The sequence below is a fragment of the Zingiber officinale genome, chromosome 7A (genome assembly GCF_018446385.1).
Source record: "Zingiber officinale cultivar Zhangliang chromosome 7A, Zo_v1.1, whole genome shotgun sequence".
Classification (NCBI taxonomy): domain Eukaryota; kingdom Viridiplantae; phylum Streptophyta; class Magnoliopsida; order Zingiberales; family Zingiberaceae; genus Zingiber; species Zingiber officinale.
In genome coordinates, this window is record NC_055998.1 from 114,561,734 (window position 1) to 114,566,870 (window position 5,137).

General features: G+C 37.5%; 1 long non-coding RNA gene across 2 annotated transcripts; it reads right to left on the bottom strand.

The window, feature by feature from the left end:
• Window positions 1-449: 449 nt before the first annotated feature.
• Window positions 450-4,426, bottom strand: LOC122002096. 2 transcript variants are annotated; one of them, XR_006117587.1, is made up of 3 exons: window positions 4,326-4,426; window positions 2,061-2,301; window positions 450-891 (listed from the first exon to the last, which is right to left on the bottom strand). It is a non-coding gene; the product is annotated as an uncharacterized LOC122002096 (long non-coding RNA). The 2 variants fall into 2 exon arrangements; XR_006117586.1 differs by lacking the exon at window positions 450-891 and having other exon boundaries at window positions 2,057-2,301.
• Between the last annotated feature and the right edge of the window lie 711 nt (window positions 4,427-5,137).

Consider the following 5,137-nt stretch of genomic DNA (forward strand, 5'->3'; position numbering starts at 1 on the left):
CCGACTCCCCAACTCCTGCATTGATCTCGCCGTCTCCATCCGCTTCTTCCTCTTCCGACTGGGCCACGTCGCCATGCGCCGACACTACGGCCGGTGGCAAAGGGCCATCACCCATCTCCACCACCGCGCCACAGGCAACGGCCGCCGGATGCAGGTCCTCGACCCCAGCGACGAGATGCTGACAACCATCTCCATGCTCACGCTCTGAGCCGGATCAAGTTAGTGCCGACGATTCCATCGTATCTTCGGTTTTGTAAATGATGAATCAGAGACGGAAATGTTGGCTTATTCTTAGTCCTCAGATTCTATAAATTGCTGTCTTATAAAAAATTCCCCTCTTTTAAATGCATATAATGTCGAGCAAGAACCGTGCAGATTTATCAGCTATTGCAAACTTGTTCCATGCGATAAAGAAATTTCTTGGTGAAGCTTAAAATTGAGAGTAGATCTACTAAAAAATTTCCACACTGACCTGATCAGTCATCCAAAATCCCTTTTTTAAATACAGATCAGTGGTAATCAGTAAAGAAATAAGCATCTCCTAAACGATTTAACAAAAGAGATTTGTGCAGCATTAATAAAAAAAGGCAACGATATCAGAAACACTGAGCTTGATGGTCATTGGCGAAATTATCAGCTAACTGTGATGAAAGTATTTGTTCTGAGATTGTCGCAGTAGGGGACAATTCTGAGGTGTCGTTGTCCGGCGTTAGCCTCCCCCAGACCAACCTTCCCTGGAAGGCAACTAGCTCTAGAGATTAGCTGCGATATTCTTTTGGATTGCAGGACTAAAATGCGTTGGATGTGGGGTACAAATGCGATGAGTGAGTTCACTGTCGAAGTCACCAACTAGAGAGATGATTTCCCAACCCCAGCTCTTTCTCATCTTTACTGTACCATGAAAAGGAATATGAGGGAACAGCTTGATAAAATACCTGTCCATTTGATACGAAAACAACAAAATACATCTCCAAGAGGTAAGAGCATCTCAAAGAGATAAGAGATGCTCTTTGGACAGTGTGAAAAATAGAAAATATTGTGCTGATCAGAATCACTGAACACAAGAACTGTTAATGGACTTGTCCACTACAAACACAAGATCAAAGAGGTACCCCGGAAAAATTACATCTCAACTAATCAATCTGCTTAATTAGGATAGCATAATACCGTTCAAATTAACGCTGTCAAAGGTCAGAGTCTAGCTCTATCAATCATGCTGCTATCTTTTCTGTTATTGCATGAATTCAACACTTCATTGGCACATATCAAATCAAACTGACCTCGGCTATTTTTCCTTGCAAAAGGGCAAATTGAAATTTGCCCATGAGTTATCTCAACAATATTTACATTCTTCTTTGGAATTATATATATAAATGTGCATAATTGATTCTGTCCATGTCTAAAGTCCCATCATAAGCTGTTCAAACGTTCACAACTCATCTAGTCTGACAATGCCCCTTATAATTCCTGAAATTCATCCTTCATTACAGCAGGTGCTGGGGGTTTAAGCTTGGGAGCTTAACTTTTTTTTTATTATTATTATTAATTGTCAGCTCCCATATTTCAAGTTGAGGAATAAATAACAAAAAAAACATCTTTTAACTAGAAAAACGATAGAGATAAAACAATTATGTTTATGCACAAGTTAGAACCGTCATCTTAGTGGTCCCTTGGGTCCAGCCCCATAAATATCCAGAGAAGGTAAATCACGGTTAAGTTGGACGGGAGGAGTGACTGGGATCGAGTGGAATTTAAGCACAACAGACCGAGGTTTTACGCTCGTGTGCAGTTGACGACCCTCGACCTTACGACCTTCGATGCAAGCGTCCAGGCATTCTATCAGTTGATCCAGCCCGTGGGGGCCAATTATGTTTATGTTTGATAAGGAGAAGGAGGTGTTTCATTTGGAATGGGATCTTTAGGTTAGAGGCTTGTTCTGCACCCTATGATGATTGTCCTTGGCGATGGGACAAACAGTGGCCATAACACTACCTTGAAATCTTGAGAGTGAGAGTGAGAGTGAGAGTGAGAGTGAGAGTGAGAGTGAGAGAGAGAATTACCATGAAATGGACATTACTGCAGTTGATTGTTAACTTAGTGAGAATCATCATCGAGACAGTGTTTACTCCTTACTTTGCCAAGCCTGCTTTCGCACCAACTGACAACAGATAATTAACCAGCTGTATGTTCAGGAACATAACATGTGCAGGCGGATTAGATCATTCCTCCAATTTTGGGCAAGAAAGCTACAGCTCAAATTATCATGGACTCCATTGAAAATTCCTCAGTGCACGGCTTGACCTGGTAAGAAGCAAATTGATAGGCATGTATAAGATTTTTATTTTTATGAAACAAGTAAATTGAAATGTATATCAACATGCGACTGGACCAGGATAACTGTTTTCCTAATTGATGCATATAATCAGAGAGAAGGATATGAAAATTTAAGATGTGCTATATTGAATATAAAAAATATATATTATGTTAGATGTGGAAAAATATTTAAATGGAAAACTTTTCAGTACATGGTGCTGTACTAGACAACTGCTTAGCTCATACAATATGATCAAAATGATGGATTAAGATATTTATTTTAAAAATGATGAACTAGAACAATAGTTGACCTGACCACTCACCTGTTAATGGTCCTACTTCACACCAACCTTGCCGTCTTTTTGTCCAGAAAAAGGATATATAGCACAATTAAAATAATAAAGCAAATAATTAATCCATACATACATACATATAATTAAATAAAAAAACATGCAAACCTTCTTGTTTGATAATATGCACTCGATCGTTTCTATAAGTTCATACAATAACTAATATTTCTAGGATTTTTGTAGAAGTATCAGGATTTATTTTAATATGTATGACCGCCTAAAACAATCTCTATCAGGATTTATTTTAATCTGTATGGCCACCCAAAACAATCTTTCTCTTCCCACTTTTGCTGACATATTTCAGACAGTAAAATGGAATAAAAAGCAGATTCTACTGCAAAGGCAAATGAACAACTCCAAATATTATTTATATTTGAAATGCATCATACTAATATGTTTTATTGCCAAAATTCTTGCACCAAAGCTGCAAAGGAATTGGACAAACTAGGAGATGAGGTCGTTGTCGTAAAATAGAAATCAAAGGATAAATTATTGTGTTGCTCAAATTCCAGTTCATAGTAAAGCATTTGATCCTCTTCTCCAGGATTTCAATAATTGAATTACAAATAGCATGGATTTCCTTCTCACAGCTATGAAATTGTTAGGAACGAATATGGTCAAGATAACATGTCGTTCAAAACATGCATGCGAGTTTTCTGTTGTCCTTTCTTTTGTTTTTTTTCTTTTTCTTTTTTACTTTTCAGCATATTACAACGGAAATGATGTCAAAATACTGAAACGCATGTTATATTATGAAATGTTTGTACCTGAATCAAGAGAAGGATTCAACCAGTGGTCACATCATGATATTAACTAGACAATCAATATACAGCATAAATACCAAGCCATCACTTTCACGTAACAGTAGTACAAATTATCTCAGCACCGACACAGTAATTTATACTAAAACATCCAGAAAAACATCCAACTAATATGTCTAAGCAAAACTATTTAGTACTTGAGCTTAACCTGCCATTGGTTTATTCTCAACTTGAATGTGGCTACCTTGATTTCCTGTCACGTTACATTATGGAGCTACTACTAAACAAGATCTTGATACAGGCAAGAGTTGAGTTGGGGATTTGAAGAAGACATCAAGCCTTTAAGGTAGTACATATAATAATCCATTGGAAATTGGAATAACTATACGGGCGTATATAGCAAAAATGGGTTAACTGCCATTAACTTTAGCTTAAACATTTTGGTTACATGTTCCAATTCTACTAAATCAATAGGTCAATCATATCATCGTGCATAGTCATGGCAAACCCTGTCAACTAAAATATTTCTTTGATTCAAGCAAGATAAATACAACAGAAAGAATATGAATTTTACTGAAAAGACTACCACATCCAAATGCTTTCCATGATGCAGGTATAAAATGTTTTACCGTCAAAATATTCAACTAAACATTTTTTTTAGATGAATAATTCACCGACGATTGGGTAAGGCAAAGAATAAGGAGAGAAGTAGGCCATTAACGCAGGAGGATAGAAACATGATGAAGAGGAGAAAAAAGAGAAGTATTTGGGATCAAACAAATTCTAATCGACGAACTGGAAAGTGGAAAAAGGGAATGCGATTTGAGAGAGGAGAAGAGGTGATTGCTGAGCTCGAGCTCGGCAGATTTCATGGCAATGGGGATGCAGACAGGGAAGATACCGAACATGGCGATGGCCGTGTGACGCTTCCAGTGCTTGGGGAGGCAATAGGGTCGCCCGTCATGCTCCACACCTTGGCCCGTGCCCATCTCCGCCGAGAGGAAGAGGGATTTCGCAGATGTTACGGAAATTAACACGTCGACTAACAATTAGACACGTGAGGGCCACGTGAGATGGCCTACAGTAACTTCTTTTCTTTTTTTTCTTGCCCAAGCTATCGTGTAGATTTGATATTACGGTATATTTATAGGCATTTTTTTTAAATCATGAGATATTTAAACTTCTAGACCACCTGTCATGAATCCTTTCCAATTTATTCTATGGATCATCTCAAATTTAATGTTATTTGATTCTCTGTATAGCATTTAAGAAAATTCCATTTTGGGGGCCAAGTATTTGATAGCATAGGGGTTAGGCAAGTTTTCCAGATCAGTAAAGCTATATATTGAGAATGTGCCCAACTCCAAGAGATAGATTGCAACTTCTTTAGAAATATGCTACTATATTTGATTCTAGAAAAATGATGAAACTCGAACCTGGGGCGATAGATTTGATTCTAGAGATTGCGTACATGATTGATTCCTACTTACCTTTACTTAATACACATAGAAAGATTGAGGCGAACAATGTTTTCAGGAAAAAAAATTCTTTCTACACTCTGATTAATTTGAGGATCAATTATAAGTTATTTATATAATATGGGAATTGACTATGAGAGTGTAATTACATTTTTTTTACAATGTAGAAAGTGCTTTTGTTGCTCTCATGCTTCTTCCCCAGTTCCAACCCAAACAATTGAAAGAATAAACTCGT